The 17953-nt window shown below is 35.7% G+C and overlaps 1 long non-coding RNA gene across 1 annotated transcript in view; it reads right to left on the bottom strand.

The window, feature by feature from the left end:
* Positions 1-252: 252 nt before the first annotated feature.
* LOC116422195 overlaps positions 253-17953 on the bottom strand; it is a 59091-nt gene continuing 41390 nt past the window's right edge. Inside the window, exon 3 of the long non-coding RNA XR_004232748.1 lies at positions 253-536. This is a non-coding gene — a long non-coding RNA (uncharacterized LOC116422195). The remainder of the gene's footprint in view (positions 537-17953) is intronic.

The following is a 17953-nucleotide window of genomic DNA, read 5'->3' as shown; positions in this document are numbered from 1 at the left end:
AGAATTATCTATTGCTTTGGTTCGTATTGACCCTCTTATCTGTATCCATTGCATTGTCTGAAAGAATGATTATGATCAGTCTTGGAGAATACACATAACACAGGACCTCTCCTGTCCCCAAGACAGGAAACAATCTGATATAGCTTATACATGAGCAACCATTTTAAACGTATTTCCATAGTAGTCATTTTGTTAAAGAAAATTCAGAACAAAGGGAAAAAATATAAGAAAGAAAAAGTCAACCAAAAAGGATGAAAATAATTTGCTTCTATTCGTAATTAGTCTCTATAGTTCTTTCTCCAAATACAGGTGACATTTTCCATACCAAGTCTATTGGAGTTGCCTTGGATCAATGTGCTGCTGAGAAGAGACAAGCCGATCTCAGTTGATCATCACATAATCTTCTTATTACAGAGTCCAATGTTCTCCTGGTTCTGCTCACTTCACTCAGGATCAGTCCAAATGATCACATCCTTTACTGAAAACTGTATGACCACTTTCTGGAACGTAGAGCACATATTGTTATATCGGAAAACCTGCAACACATACAAGTAGCTAATTAATAATTTGCTTTGTCTTTTGACTTATTACAATCCAATATTGAATTTTTCTGTGATCACACACTAAGAAGTGAAAGTTTGTCTCAACAGTTTATGTGGTAGGAATTTTTTTTCCTGAACCTTTTATATCAGTTATAAAATATAACTCATCAGTCTATCAGTTTTCCAAGGAGACCAGAAATCTCTGACAATTTATGAAAATATATATAGAGAGACTATATTATATACATATATACATACTATGTTGCTTTTATTTAATTTATTGTGACAACCTATATTCATTCTGAATTAAAATATAGTCATCATTCCACGATAGAAACTCAAGCCAATCACTTTAAAGAGTGCTACTAAAAAGATCCTTGTCAACTTTGAGAGCTTTCCTTTCATAAGTCAATTTTTTCTCTACAATCAACCTCCTCTAACCCCATAATCTCATACAAAGTCTTTCCTCTGCAATGTAGGATATTCAAAGTACAAATTTAAAGTATAGGTTCACAATAAAATATTTGGAAGGATGACAATGGCAAATTAGGAAGAGTTTTTATTATTATGAAATGGTCTGTGATTCACAACTATTTTATATCACAGTGAGAATATTGGCATAAAAAAGGTAAGCCTTTGTCACAGTGAGAAATTTGGAGGTGATAAGACTAAAATCCAGTCTCCTTCCATTCATAAATGGCCCAGCTTATTATTCATGTATCTACAATGCCTATCAACAAATAATAGATATATTAAGTAATTATATGATATATAATTGTATAATATGTAATTTTTTTCTGAGTGAGCTGTAACAGCAAACACCAGAGATGTAGAAATGGGACTCTTCTAGAGTCAGAGACAGGGGAGGAGGAGCAGGACACTTAGGGCACAGAATCACCTTCACCCCACTAACCTAACCACTGGAAAAACAGCCTTCTAGGACAGAATTTCAGATTCGAGAATTTTAGATTTGAGCTCAGAAAGTTAATCATTAGATGATTAACTCATGAAAAGTTAGAGGAAAAAAGCTGAGCAAAGTCAGTGACAAGTATAACTTCAGACTTCAAGAAAACTACAGAAATAAAATGCCTTTCACGCTCCTTGTCCAGATCAATAGTGGTCCCCAAACAGGAGCCAGGTCTGAGAACACTCCTAAAAAGCAGCACCTCCCAGGACACTGGACCGCAGACAGATCACTCCTGAAAGGGCAGTTCTCATCATTAATTTAAGTTCAGCGCAAGAGCATAATCTGTGATATGACGTAACTACAGTGATGATTACATGAGGAGAGCTGATCCCCCTGAGTCTTTGGCAATCATTCCTAGTGTAGACACTCTTTGCTAATCAGTTTGACCAAAGTTGTAAAGTGTTTCTTGGAACTGCTCTGCCTGGAACAGACATCACCTAAATGTATGCACTTTTGACTAAGTGTCTTTGATTATTTTAAAGGAGAAAATTTCATGGGCGGAAATGAATGCTGTGGATCGTTCTAAATCCACTTAATACTTAGAATTCTTAAAAATTAATTATTTAGTATATTTGTTGCCATTCAAGAAACATATATGAGAATTACATGAGACATCAAATCATTTCTCATTCTAAATGTCATGTAAATTTATGGATAAAGTTGCACTACGAAAATGTTTCCATATTTTTATAGCTAAATTGTAAAACTTCACTCTCTACTAACATATATCACTGAAACAACCAGGTCAAAAATATTATAACATTATTCCTGCAAGACAGGACAACATGCATGTTAGCCAGGCTTTAACTAATAATCAAGTGGAATAGAATTTTAGAAGAACAAGTGAATTATGCTTTCCTCAATTTAAGTAGAAGCTGAGAATAAATGAGTTGAAATTTTTTTAAACATAAGATAATTCAGATCCTCAATTACTGCACTGTACATAAATTCTCAAAAGAATTCATTAAATGTGCATGGTGGTGAATTTTTACAGTGTAGGGGAAAATGCTTCTGTGAGTAAAAAGAAATACAAATTTTAAAATATACTGCCAGATAGCACAACTGTCTTATGAATGTCTAATGACCCAAGGAGTTCCAGCATTTTTTAAAATATTGAATACCTTGTTAAATTTTGTTGTGAAAGTCCATTTATCTTGAAGCTGTTTCTCCTCCCCCCTCCCCAGTTTCTAGGCAACATTTAATTAATTCCTGTACTTGTAATTTTGCTTTTTGCTTTACTTTATCTCTGGGAAATGCCTAGGTTTAGTTATTAGTTAAAAATTAAATGGGAGGGAATGATGTTTGTCTTCGAAGTCCTAGAAGAAAGTTGAGGGGTTAAATTGGGAAATTTAAATGTGAGAAAATCATGAAAGAACTTGAGAGGCTATTAATTTTTGAGATAGGGCAGGAGAATTTGACTTACTCTGGCCATTTTGTAAATATTGACACCCTTAACTGAAATAAAATGTTAGACTCACCTGCTTCCCCATTGATTTGCAATTATGTTTAATGACTCAGTGACATCCAGGAAATTTACTCTTTTTAACTCTAGCCAAGAGGAGGCAGTGTGGTGTAGTGAGTGTCAAGTAAACCAGAGTTTAATTCCTTCTGGTGACATATAGTATACCTTTCAGGGCTCCCAGGTAACTCTTTGCAAAAACTCTGTGGCAAATACTGCCACAAATATCTGCCTGAATAGGGGAACTTCCTATATTAATGAAATAGCAAATGGGGATAAAAATAAACTGAAAAAATATATTTATCTATAGATCTATATCTATATGTATGTATATACCTTTTTGTAGATAGATAGATAGATATTCAGACAGACAGACAGATAGACACACAGATAGATAGATAGATAGATAGATAGATAGATAGATATCCCAAACTAGTGAGGAAAATAGCATAAGATTAGCAATGGAGTTATGTCTATGAGGAAAGAGAAGAATGCAACATCCTGCAGAGCTAATTTACAACTTGTTGGGGAAAAATAAATCCTGCTATTTAGAATTGATTATTTAAAAATGCCTGAAGTTTTAAATATTATGAAATTATTACCCAGTTCTTTTTTGAAGGAAAGGATTAAATATCAGGGCAAGCTTATGTTTTATTCAAAGTCGTTGCATTTAAATTGATAACTTTAAATAAAACAACAGAGGCAGCTAGGTGGGGCAGTGGATAGAGCACCAGCCCTGAAGTCAAGAGGACCTGAGTTCTCAGACACTTAACACTTCCTGACTGTGTCACCCTGGGCAAGTCACTTCCCCAATTGTCTCAGCAATAAATAAATAAATAAAAATTAATGAATGAATAAAGCAAAAACTTCAGTATGATTTAAGTGATATTGTTCAAAATTACAACTGAACAAGGAAACAATTCTCAGCACTTAAACAATAAGGAATTCATGTAATCTTGGACTCACTTAATTCTAGTCAACCAAAAACTAAAAGTGTATATTAAGTATGTGACAAACACATACACACAGATAAGAATGAATTAAGTGCCGCAAGAATCAGTTCATCCTCTGCCTTATTATGTATGCTCCTGTCTCCTCCATTAAAGTGAGTGGGAATAGTTGTTTTTATTGTTTTGGGATCCCTCGCAGCTAACACAATGCCAGGCACATAATAGCTCCTAGTTGTTGCTATTTGCCAGTTGTGTCTACCTCTTTGTGACTCCATTTGGAATTTTTGAGGTAGAGATATACCAGAGTGCTTTGCCATTCCTTCTCTAGTTCACTTTACAAATGAGGAAACTGAGGCAGACAGGTTGAAGTGACTTACCAAAGTCACACAGGAAATATCTGTAGCCAGATTTTAAGTTAGAAAGATGAGTCTTTCTCAGGTAACACATAATAAATAATAAATGCTTATTGATTGATTGATTGATTGAAGTAATACTTAAGCTCAGTCTTGAAAGGAAATAAAGTTTTAGAGAGTAGCAGGGAAGGGCAGACAATCTGTGTAAACAAGTCTAGCTGAAAGCTAGAAATGTCCCAAAGGAGAAACAGCAAGCGGGTCATTTCAGCTAGAATCTAGAAGGACTATGTGACTGTCAGCTGAGTCTGCATTTTATTCTCTGTAAAATAAGGAGCCGCTGGAGTTTCTTTAGCAGCATGGAGTGGTACAGTCAAGCCTGTGCTATAGGAACACCATTTTGGTAGATGGCTGTCATCTGGACTGAAGAGGCAAGAACCTTTAGTGGCCTCCATCTCTGACCTTTCTTCACAAAGACCTACTCTAGACCAAGTGGTTCTCAGACTTAGAATAACTCTGCCTCAACCTCTGGAAGACTTTGCCTTTGAAAGCAACTGGATTTAACGCCAGTCCTGTTTTCTGTTTACCTACTTACTTCTTGCCCTGAACCATGCCTTTTCTTTGAGGAGACTTTTTTCTCTCTGAAACTGCAGAAAGATCTTATCTGATGGACTTTTTCTCCTCAGCATTTTGTCCTTTCCCCTACTCCAAGGACCCCAAACCATGGCTAGTGTTGTTTCTATCACACCATGCTCTTATTAAGTCACAGAATAGCAATGAGGTCACTTATTCATCTTAGGATACTTATTAGTGCATATGATCTATTGCTATCTCGATTTTAATTTTATCCTGCAAAATTAACTTAGAAATTCATTCCTTAATCTTGGTGAGCCATCAAGAAGTTTTGACCTGTTGGATTTTTTTGGATCTTGGTTATCTCCTTCATAAAATGGGGAATATAGATTAGCTGACGTATAAGGTCTCCTGCCAGATCTAATATCCTCTAACTCTATGAGAAAACACGAAGGGGAAACACTTATACACAAGCCTTTTATATGTGTTCCCGGTTTCCCAGAATTGGAAGGCATCTCAGTGGCTGTTCAGATCAACCCATGACTGGAAAATTGAATTCCTCCCACAACATGGCTGACAATTGGTCATACAATCAGTCTTTGAAAATCTTCACTAAGAAGGAAATCACTACTTCCTAAGACACCCCATTTTATTAGATTTTTTACTGTGTAATTAAAATGGTCCAGCTTAGAAAAAAATAAGGAGGTTAAGAAAAGGTAGATCTTATTTTTCTTTCCAAAGTTAGGGGAGTATAAATTGCAGTACTGTATATATTTTAAGATTCAGTGGATTGTTCATTTTGTTAAACTGCTTTTTAAAAGGTTGTTGGTTTGGGGGAGGAGGGTTGTTTTGTTTTATTTTTTGTCTCAAGAGAGACCTCCATGAACAGAACAGCAAGGAAGAAATGGTATGGTAAAGGGAGACAAAGGGAAAGAAAGTGAGGAAAGCTATATTCAGAAATGAAAGTGACATAAAATCAGAATGGTTTCTTTCTCTCCCCTACAATTAATCTTAAATTTGTCTCTTTACAACTTTATTTCTGGTTGTTACTTGTTTCTGTCCTCTGGAACAAAGGAATAAGTGTAATCTCTTTTCCACAAGAAAACCTTGCTTATAGTCAACTACAGTATCCCAAACTGTCTCCATTTTCTTCAACTCATGCTTATGTTATAAATATATTTAAACCCTTGCCATCCTGATCATTCCTTTCTTGACACTCAGAAGAATTAGTTCAGGGAATTGAAAGGGCAGAGAAAAAGAAGAATGACATGTAAGACTAGAACTAAACACAATATTGCAGCACTCCAGAGCAAAGAAGAACTGCATGATAACCCTTTTATTCCTGTAAACCCTGCCTCCCTGAAGCCAGCCTATTCGGTGGTCATGCCTTAATATTTTTCTATCCATTCAGCCATAAATCAAAATGTTGTAATGCACCAAAAAGTCAAGAGAAATCATCATAATCATCATCTTGTATATAATTATCATAAATTATGTAGATGTATACATACAATACAGATAAAAGGCTGTTTTTTACTTGTGGGAGATGCCATTTGTCTAACTGCCTCATTTTGCAGGTAAAGAAATTGATGTTCAAAAAGGAGTTGAGCTAATTCATAAAAGGACCTTTTCCAGCTTACTCTTAGGTGCTCTTAGTTTTAACTTTATAGGACTTTTTTTTCATCTAAAACTGCATATTATGATAATTCTAGTTTTAGAAAGAACTACACAAAACAGGCAGCCCAACCTGCTCACAGATGATGAAGCCAAAGCAGAGATTAAATTGATTGTCCATTGCCACACGGGTAGCAAGGATCAAAGGCAGCATTTGAGCTCTGGTCTCTTATCAGTGTACTACACTTTCTCCTTTCTGTTCTTTTTTTTAAACATATTGTGATGATCACTCTGTCATCACTATGGCTATCAATAAAAATACCGTGAAATGAGATTCCCAGGGATCTCATTAAGCAGGAGTGACAAAGGTGAATCATGGGGGTTAGTCTAGATTGAAGATTATTAGCACGTTAGGAATAGCTGAACATAAAAGGAATGAGAATCAAGACTGGAGGCCAGTCCATCATTTAAATGATTCCCCCAGCCCAAGGAGGGGGGTCACCTACAGCTGTCATAAGGGTGGCAAACTGAGACAATGAGGAAAGAGCAGAGGATCAAAGATTAAATGATAATAGAAACAAGGGCGGGTCAGAAGTCATGGACCTTGGGAGAACAGAAACGGGTAGACAGACAGGAAAACACACAAAGTCCCAGTAAAATACTGGAGGTGGAAGAATCTGAAGTGATGGTGAATTGCAAAGCTGACCCTGTGGTTGGTCAGAACACAAGAGAGCTGGCTCTCGAGAAACGCGGAGGCCAGCCAGGCTGTTAAATGGGTGATCAATGCCAGAGGAGGGCCATTTGCGGGCTGAAAATGTGTTTGAAATCATCCAAGAAGATTGCCAGTGTTTTTGAAACATTCTCCATCAGTAGTCATTAATAGGACCGACTGTTAGTGTTTCATAGCAGATCCCAAAGGAAGAAAATATCTATCTTTAAAACCATTCTGCTACCTAGGGGATCCCTTATAGCTGTTCCATTTGTCTCAAACAGTGAATTTGATGATGTGCGGATCTTCTCTTGGAAACTAACTTCCACCAACATAGATTTAGGAACTCCCTGGGAGGTGAAGTATCCATGGTCACAGAGCTAGCCTGTGCTAGAGAGAGGGTTTAACCTTGTCTCTATATTTTTGTGACTACAAAATTGGTTCTTTATGGCTTTTCTCTGATCCATGTCTCATTTGTAAATAGTTTGCACTTTGTCTCTTCCATTAGATTGAGCTTTTATTTTTAAAAAATTGTAAAAATTAAAAATTAATAAAAATATGATTTTTGAGAGATTTTTGAGAATTTTTTATATGGGGTGTGTATTTCTTTCTTATCCCTATGCTTAGAACAGCACCTAGCACATAGTAGGCTCTTAATAAATGCTGCTTGACTTCATTTGACTATACCATGCTGCTTTTCTAAGAATTTCTTTTTAAGTATTAAATCAACAGAATTTGAGGCAAAAGAGGTGGCAGACGGACTTTCCTCCCACAACCGCCAAGTTCTCCCTGACTTTGAAACAAAACAGTCACAAGAAGAGTGAGGAGAAGGATTACTTTGACTTCAGATTCAGTTTTAATGGCAGGAGGTGAGAGGACACAGGGGGGCAAATCTGCGCCTTGTCAGCAGTGGTGCCGAAGAGCTCGAGTGCCGGAGATAACTGACAAGTCTCCAGGTATGCAGACACGCTGCCTGGCAGGTGGAGGAGTGGCAAGGGGGCAACCGTGGGCAATCGAGTAGAAGATGAATGGTTACAGAAGTTAGAGACTGTAAAGGATATGATGGGGGGGGGCCCACAAACTAAACCAGAATAGACATCAGGGGATGATTACACTCACAAAAATGAGAGCAAATGTATTTAAGAGAAGGCAAAGGCTAATTTGGGGCTCACTATGATTTCTTAAAGTTATATTTTTTATTCGTAGTCATTTTTATAAGCAGGATTTTTTAAAAGAAAATCAAAAGATGGATTGTATTTTTTTCTAAGTAGACAATCTTTTATTAATTCTTCCTGATCATTTACAATTACATTCTATTTAAGAATTTTGACATCGTGTTATATATATAATACATCTATTAATAATTATAATTAATATATAATACGTAAAAATTTGCAAACTATTCTATATGAATTTGATTCTCACAATCACTCTGTTCTTGTCCCCATTTTATACCATTTTATAGTTGAGAAAATTGAGATAGAGATTCATTAAGTGACTTCCTCAGGTTCACACAGCTAGTGAGAGTCTAGGGAAAAATTTAAGATAGAATTTAACTCTTTGTCTACCACTCTTTTTTTTTTTTAATACATATTAGCCTATTAGCACAATATTCAAATAAGTAGAGGTCCTGTGAGGCTCTGTGGCTTACTAGGTAGAGAGCACAAGACTTGGATGCAGGAAAACCAAAGTTGGAAATTTAGCTCAGGCACTCAGCTTTATTATATGTAATTTCCTCGACATAAAACTCCATCAACTACTCCAGACAGCTACTGTCTATGATTTCTCAAATATAGTGAATTTTAAAAAGATGCCAAAAGCAACTGTTATTATCATCTCTTAAAAACTGTAGTTAATGTTACATAAGATTTAAAGTTTGCACACATATATATGCACATTTGTGAATATATGTATATTATACATGAATATATATACATATAAACACATATAGGTATGCATGTATACGTCTGTGACTATATGCATATGTTTATACATAAATACATTCATATCTACATACATGTGTGTATGAATAACCTGGGATCTAGGAAGGATATTTGGTAGCTGTGTGGCGGCCAGAGCTGGGAAGCAAAGCTACCAATTAGGAGGCAATGCGCTAATTCATGTGAGGCCTGATGAGGGCTGCACTGTATGAATATAGAGAAGGGAGATGATATGAGAGGAATGGTGGGTTCAAAATTGATGTCTTTCTAACTGATTGGGTATGAAAGCTAATAGTCAAGGATTTTTAAAAAGACAGCAATAAGCTCAAAAGAAATATAGCAGATAAGACGAAGTGTTGGAAGACAAAAGATAATGATTTCTGTTTGGTTCCATGTTTGAGATTCCCACGGAATATCCAAGTAGACAAGAGCCTTTGATCCCACAGCCCAGCTTTTATCACACAGCTTCCCTAGAATCTCTGCTGACTACAGATAGATGGTTAATTTTAATAATATTATATTATAGAGATGCTATGATATCTCAATATAAGGATTTAATATTTTACTCATGCCATTCTTTTGAGATATTGTTACAATGACCCGTCATTTATAGGTGAAAAAGCAAAAGTTTGTGAGAAATTGAGTGACTTATCCAAGATCAACGAGCTAGCAAGTATCAGAGGAAGGATTTACAACCAAATCCTCTCAAGTCCAAGGACCAGGACCCACCATCTCCTACTGCCTCTAAAACCGCACACGTACTGCATAATTATCTTCTACAGACATGTGAGGCTCCCATGGAGTTGTGTTCAGTTTTCTGGATGATCAGTATAGGATGGGTCCTCTGAGGGGCTCTTGTACTTCCAGAGACCTAGTCTCAAACATACCTGCACATGCCCCCACACACACCACAAGATAAAATGCAAAAAATATTATTCTGAGAACAGGTTCACAAGCTTTACCAGACTGCTGAAGGATCCGTCACTCACTCACACACACATACATGGACGACCTTGCTATAGACACTGCTATCATATCTTTAAAAGAATAGGATCTTGAGGCGCTGACAACTTAACTGTCAATCTGTAAGACCTGTTAAAAATGATGGTTCAAGAGAAACTGAGCATCTATGGAGAAAAATGATGACAGAATTTTTTTTAAAGAGAATTCCTTCAACCCTGATCTTTCAAAAAGGAATAAAAGAATTATCCCCCCCCCACCTTTAAGAATATTTTATTTTTTCCTATTGCAGGTAATGACAATAACATTAATTTTAAATAAAATTTTGATTTCTAAATTTCCCTCTCCCATTTTCCTCCCTGACAGTAAATTGTGCTCACTTTATTAATACAAGAATTCTTAAGAGACTTAAGATAGTAAACCTGAATCATTATCTTAGGGAATTATTATTTCTCAGCTGAGGAGAATTCAGGAATAGAAGCGATGAGTAAGGGTTACTCTAGCTGTGATCTTTTTCAAGGTAAACCATTGTAAATAATTACTAATATTTCTGCTTGAGTATCTACTGCCCCTTAATAAAACAGTTATTAACTTTGATATTTATTAAAGACTAGGAGATTAGAGAATTTAGAAAGACAGAGACAAAGACAAAAAGAGAGACAGAGACAGAGACAAAAAGAAAAGTTTCTAAACATTTTATAATATGAATTGGGATCCCAGAGCTAATTAATTAAGGAGGCTGAAGTGTTTGTAATCAATAAATATTCAAAAGTAACCTTGAATTTCTTTAAAACTGTAAATTAGTATATATGAATATTACAATGCATAAAATCTCTAACAAAAAGGTGAGTTACCCCACATAACTACAAGCCAGAATAGTAGAAACTGAAACTCTTACTTTTTTTGCTTCCTCAGTACTTACCACCATGTCTGGCCCACTGATAGCTAAATAAATTAAGTAGTTAATTACCAAGCCTAGAAGTCCTTTTAGCTATGAGGGTTTCTAGAGAGACAGGGTGATGAAATAATAAGAGTACTGAGCTTTGGGAATCAAAGGGCTTCTTTATTTGGATATTCCACGGGCATCTCCAGCACAAAACCAAAGAAAATTCATCATCGTTAGCCTTCCAGTCAGTCACCCCTTTTCTTGGCCGTGCTATTCCTGTTGAGGGTACTGCTGTCCTTCTAGTAATTCTTGACCATTTCCTCTGTCTTAGTTTTCACACTCAATCAGTTAAGACATAGATATACTATTCTTTATACTCAGATACCAAAGCCCTTGTGCATCCCTCAACAACTCCCATGTGAATTACTAAAGCCTCCCCTCCTCTCCTTGTTTCCAGGCTCCGGTATGACCAAATCAGGCCAAATCTCTCTGGAGCTTAAGTCTGAACCCACAGCTCTCCATCTTACAAGTTCTTAGGTAGTTCCTGTTACTTCAAGAAAGCAACACAAATTCCCTTGTGTTCAAAGTGGTGCAAAATCTGGATGCAAGCCCCCTTTATAGATAGATTTTATTTTTCTCTTGTTCTTTTTTTTCTGGGCTAACTGGCCAGCATATTTCCTACTGGTCACAAAAGACCTCAATTCTTTTCATAAATAGGTTTCCCTGCCCAAAATGGTCCTATTAATCCCTGGCTTTCATCGGGGTTTCTCTCAAGTGCCCCTTCTTCTTTCTGATTCCCCTGGTTGTTCATTTGTCCCACTCAAACCACTTTGTATTTAATTTATATATTTGGTACCAATTTTTCTATTGGCCTTGTTGAAACCTCTCAGTAGAAAAGACCTATCCAGAGTGCAAGGACTATTTCTTTCTGTCATGTCCCCAAAGTCTATCACAGTTCATGTTGATGGCAGGTACGGGTAGCTCATAATTGAACTGTGGTGTACGAGGTTTCAGGGAGATGAGCACTTCTTGTGAAGGCTCACTGAGATCTTTTCAGGGCTGTTCATTCACCTTTGATGATCACTTGGTAGTCAGCATTCACTTGTGGCTCCAAGAAGCACAGAAGTCACCTGAATAAACCTGAATGGCAGACAGGACAAACCCGGTTGCACAAAACTGATGGGATGCCTTGCCTACTTTATGCAATATATTTGAAAACATGTATTAAGAATTTTCACTACAATCCTCATGAAGACCTTTTTTAAGTTTCTGTTTGTCCAACTAGCATTAAAACAGTATTGTTCTGACAGATGAAATTGTGAAGGAATTCAGAAATAAGACACCAATATAACCCTAATTTGGGAGGAAGAACTTGCCAAAAAGTTTGAGTTTTTCTGCCTCCCCTCCCCGAGTTTCAACTTAGCTCTAACTTTTTTCATTAAAGAGAACATTTTGCCATCATCACCTTAAAATGCAAATCCCAAGATATTTCTGTCTCTACTTTGTAGTTGGAAAGTGAGATGTAATCTTGAGATTTTTTTTCCTGGGGAATGAAAAACTGAGCCAAAATGCTGGAAGGCCTTCCATGTGGGCCAAAGCTTTCATCAAAACTCCTTGGGACTAATTTTTTACATTTTTCTGGCACAGATATTAGGATTCCACAAATCAGATTTGAGAATTTCATGCCAGAGGGGAAAAAATTACTGATTCAAAAAATTCAAAAGCAGATGGATTTTTCATTTGTACAAATATCCATGAGGACTCTCATATTAAATCATGTCAAACCTACTTTCTAATTATTAATTCCTAAAGGAATTGATGAGATAAGTTTTTATTAAGCACTTAACATTTGCCAAGAAATTTGCTAAGTGCTAGGGATATAAATTCAAAAGTAAATGGTCCTTGTCCTCAAGGTGCTTATATTCCAGTTGGAAGGGACTCTGTATATTAGATAATAGTGACCAAGGAGGGGTATTTGAGTTTGGAAAGTTGCCAGGATTGAGTGATGTGAGAGGGTGTGAGATTGGTACATTTTTTTCAGGAGCAGCAGAAGGACGAATTTGATTACGATCCAAGAATTAGAAAATGGGTGTATGTAACAGGAGAGGTGAAGGGTTTACACAATACATCCAGAAAAAATGGCAAATAAATGATCAGAGAGTGAAGTGAAGCATCTCTGGGGCCAGGCTTTGATATAGTGAGTAACTAAGGTAAACAATCACTCAAGATAACAGAAACTCAGGTTGGACATTTCTAAGAATGGAAGAGTTAATTAAATTCTCTGGAGAAAAGTTTTAATCCAGGTGACAAAACAGATGACAAGAAAATTACCTAGGCTATATTTATGTTATAGGTACCAAGTCATTTGAAAGACAGGGTAAGGGAGGGTTAGTCACTTAAGACTAAATCATTTGCAAAATGGACAACTTTGATTACATTAAATTAAAAAGATTTTGCACAAACAAAACCAACAGAAACAAAATTAAAAGGGAAGAACAAAGCTGAGAAAAAATCTTTACAGCCAGTGTTTCTGATCTCATTTTTAAAAGGTCTCATTTCTAAAATATATAATTTATAAGAGTACAAGTTATGGGGCAGCTAGGTGACACAGTGGATGGAACATCAGCCCTGAAGTCAGGAGGACCTGAGTTCAAATCTGGTGTCAGACACTTAACACTTCCTAGTTTTGTGACCTTGGGCAAGTTGCTTAACCTCAGCAAAAAAAAAAAAAAAAAATACAAGTCATTCTCCAATTTGATAAATGGTCAAAGGATATGAACAGACAATTTTCAGATGAAAAAATTAAAGCCAGATATAGTCATGTGAAAAAAATGCTCTAAATTACTATGGATTAGAGAAATGAAAATTAAAACATCTCTAAAATACCACTTCACACCTCTCGGATTGGCTAAGATGATAGGAAAAGATAATTGTTGTGATATGGGAGCCACCTGCCAGTGGCTGCTGGAGATCTAACTTGCACCTGTAGAATGGATCTCTTTATGTGAGAGGAGGATGGCGATTATACAAGGAGACTGAGAGGTAGCTGCTGTTCTCTGACCTCTTGACTAAAAGGCAGTTGCGTTGTCTGACCTCTCTCCTCTTCCCTCTGCCTCCAATTTATTTCATTCCCACTTCACAAAGAACATCTGCATCAGTAAAGGCTGCTTTGCAACTCCTTCAGATGTTATGAATCACAGATGTGGAGGCTCTCAGAGAATTAACCTGCCCTTTCACTTAGGCATGGTCCTTAACAAATAATGATAAATGTTGAAGAGGATGTGGGAAAACTGGGACACTAATACATTGTTGGTGGAGTTTTGAAATGATTCAAGCATTCTGGAAAGCAATCTGGAACTATGCCCAAAGGGATATCAAACTGCATACCTTTTGACTTAACTGTGCCCCTGCTGGATCCCAAGGAAATCATAAAGGAGGAAAAAGGACCTACATGTGCAAAAATGCTTGTGGTAACAAAGAATTGGAAAATGAGTAGATGCCCATCAATTGGGGAAAGGCTGAATAAGTTGTGATAATGGAATGTGATAATGTGGTAATGGAATATTATTGTTCTATAAAAAATGATGAACAAGCTGATTGTAGAAAGGCCTGGAAAGATTTACATGAACTGACACTGAGCAAAACAAGCAGAACCAGGAAAACCTTGTACACAATCACAGCAAGCATGTGTGATAAGAATGATGAAAGACTTGGTTCTTCTCAGTGGTTCAGTGATCCAAAGCAATCCTAATATACTTTGGACAGAAAATACCATCTGCATCCAGAAAAAGACTATGGAAACTGAATGTAAATCAACACAATCCATGTTCACTTCTTTTATGTTTTCTTTTTCTCTCCCATGATTTTTCTCTCCCAACATAAAGCAATGTATATTTAAAATAATTTTTTGAAAAACCTAAATCATTCACAATTATCAATTTCATCCTTTATTGTTTTGTCTTCTTCTCCAAGTTCCTTTTTTATGGTATATAAATGGCTCATATCTGAAACTGACCCAACATTCAAATTATGCCAACAAGACAGATCCTAACTATCCAAGGCAATAATCATGCAAACAGAATAAGTAAGCATTATGTTATTCAGAATTCTATTAATCAGAACTCAACTTCAAAACATCCATAGTGTTAACAGCAATTAATGTTCAAATAATAATTCTTAGATACAGCAAGATACTGAGACAATGGATAAATCATCAAAGAATCGATTATATTTAATCCATCATGAATTATATTTTGCAGTACTCCAGTTTTCTAACAATTGGTAGCTTTCATGTATATAGTTTTAAGTCAATGATGACTCAGTTATAAATAAAAACTCACATTACTTGACCCTCTGTGTTTATTTCACAAGAGGACACAGGCAAGAGTTTCTCCAGTGGATAGGAAAGAGTAGGATCTACTGTATACAACTGGCTCGAGTTCCATAATAATGAGATTCATTAGGGTGTCAAGCTATTCATCATAATCCAAAAAAATCTTAGTTAGAAAGGTCCTTTACATCCTTAACAAGTACTTTTCTATCCAACTACTACTTAAAGATGTCCAAGAAAGAAGAGCCCAGTAGTTCCTGATGGGAGTCCAGCTATTCTACTTTTGAATTATTCCAGTAGTTAGGAATCCTGTCTTATTTTTTCATGAAATCAAACCCAAGTTCCATAAACTCTGGAACTCCTGAGGAGGACTTCATTCCAGGATGATAGCATTATCCATGAATGTGATGATGGTTAAAATGATGATAATAACTCATTTATAGGCTTCTTTCTAGTTTCCAAAAACATTTCCTCACAGTTTTTCCTCCCTGAGGCAATTGGGGTTAAGTGATGTACCTAGGGTCACACAGCTAGGAAGTGTTAAGTGTCTGAGGTCTTTATTTAAACTCGGGCCCTCTTGACTTCAGGGCTGGTGCTCTATTCACTGCACCATCTAGCTGCCCCACAGCAATTTCTTGAGGTAAACAATGAAGATGTAAATATTTTTCTCATTAGTTGAGGTATCTTTTAAAAATTAAGCTTTATATATTCATATCAATAATTAAATATGTTTAATATTGGTTAAAGCATATTTTAATCCTTCTTTCATGTAAAATATTATATATGTTTGTATATTATATGAAACATGTATAATGATGATATATACTTATTATATATGAATTTTCTCCACATATAAGAATATCTCATGTTTAAATTGTTCCCCTCAAAACCTTAAACTCAATCAATATGAAACTTTTTATATCAACCTTTAAACATCTTTCCCCAGAAAACTTTCATGGTTCTTAATTACATTTTACTCCTTTTCCCCAACACTAATCTTATAAAGTATAAATTTTATTTCTGCCCTTCTATATCAGTGTTATATAAGTTTAGTGCTTAGGTCAACTTTCCATAAAAGTTTGAATTTTTCTTTAAAGATATACATGTAACTGATGCTGAGTGAAACAAACAGGGCCAAGAGATCATTATATACTTCAGCAACAATACTATATGATGACCAGTTCTGATGGACCTGGCCATCCTCAGCAATGAGATCAACCAAATCATTTCCAATGGAGCAGTAATGAACTGAACCAGCTACGCCCAGAGAAAGAACTCTGGGAGATGACTAAAAACCATTACATTGAATTCCCAATCCCTATATTTATGCACACCTGCATTTTTGATTTCCTTCACAGGCTAATTGTACAATATTTCAGAGTCTGATTCTTTTTGTACAGCAAAATAACGGTTTGGTCATGTATACTTATTGTGTATCTAATTTATATTTTAATATATTTAACATCTACTGGTCATCCTGCCATCTGGAGGAGGGGGTGGGGGGAAAGAGGGGAAAAATTGGAACAAGAGGTTTGGCAATTGTCAATGCTGTAAAGTTACCCATACATGTAACCTTTAATAAGGCTATTAAATAAAAAAAAATAAAGATATACATGTAATTCTACGAGATTTCTTTTTCTTGCTGAAAAACTTGCTATTTCCTCTTTTTGTCTCTCATCTAAAATAAACAAGCACATAGATGAGGAAGACTAGTCTTTTATAAATTCGTTTCCAGTTATTATTACCTTTCCAGAGGACTTTTAGGTGAAAATATCTCAGTTTTAGGATTTAAAAATTTCACTCTTCATTGGCAAAAGTCAAATGGATGAATGAATTAGTGACTATCTAAATTACAAAATTTCACAATTCAAGAAAAGGAAAAAAAAAGCAAAAAGTTTTTTTTAAATGGAATATGAACAAATTCTTGAGGCTAAACATGAAGAAAATCAAGGAAATTGTTCCTTATCTGAATGCTTTTTTGGACTTGCACAGAAATGATGAATATCTGGTATACTCATGTTGTATGTATCACATTCTAAATACAATTTGAAAATCTCTCTGTAAAAATGAAGATTATGTATGAAATGGGGATTTGTTGTAAGAGTAAAACCAGAATGGGGAAAGAATTTCTATTTTTTGCTTCAACTCAGAAAAAGACCTAGACTTTTGGATTTCTCTAATTAGATCAGACATAATACAGACTAAAGCTTTTGGCTAGTACCTGAGCACCAGAGTGCGATTAGGATAAGGGAAATGCATTAGAAGCATTGAGGCAGAGAAAAGTTTGGTTTGAAAATCATATTCCCATTGGCACTTGCAGTGGGTGACATGTGTTACAATTCACGTTATCATGTTCCTGCAGACTGGCATGAATTGTCACTTTTGGTGACTGCTGTTTCCTATGGAAATAGCCTACCATGAAGAGAAAAAAAAATGCATGTCATGACACAGTAACTGGTGAGAACAAAATTTAGGCTATTTAAAACAGTGAAGCATATTTAATTACAATTAATCAGTGTCTTTAAATGTATTTCTCTGTTGCTTTCCAGTTGAATGGTATTTTTTTCTCCATTGTAATAGAAATGACTAAATAAAAGCAATCCAAAAAAGGGTTTAGGTTATTTCTGTGGCTCCACAGCTTCCTCTGAAAAGGATGTAAAATGTAAAGGGTAT

This window comes from Sarcophilus harrisii, chromosome 3 (assembly GCF_902635505.1).
Source record: "Sarcophilus harrisii chromosome 3, mSarHar1.11, whole genome shotgun sequence".
NCBI classification, from domain to species: domain Eukaryota; kingdom Metazoa; phylum Chordata; class Mammalia; order Dasyuromorphia; family Dasyuridae; genus Sarcophilus; species Sarcophilus harrisii.
Note: the sequence above shows the minus strand (reverse complement) of the source record. Positions and strands in the feature narration are given on the sequence as shown.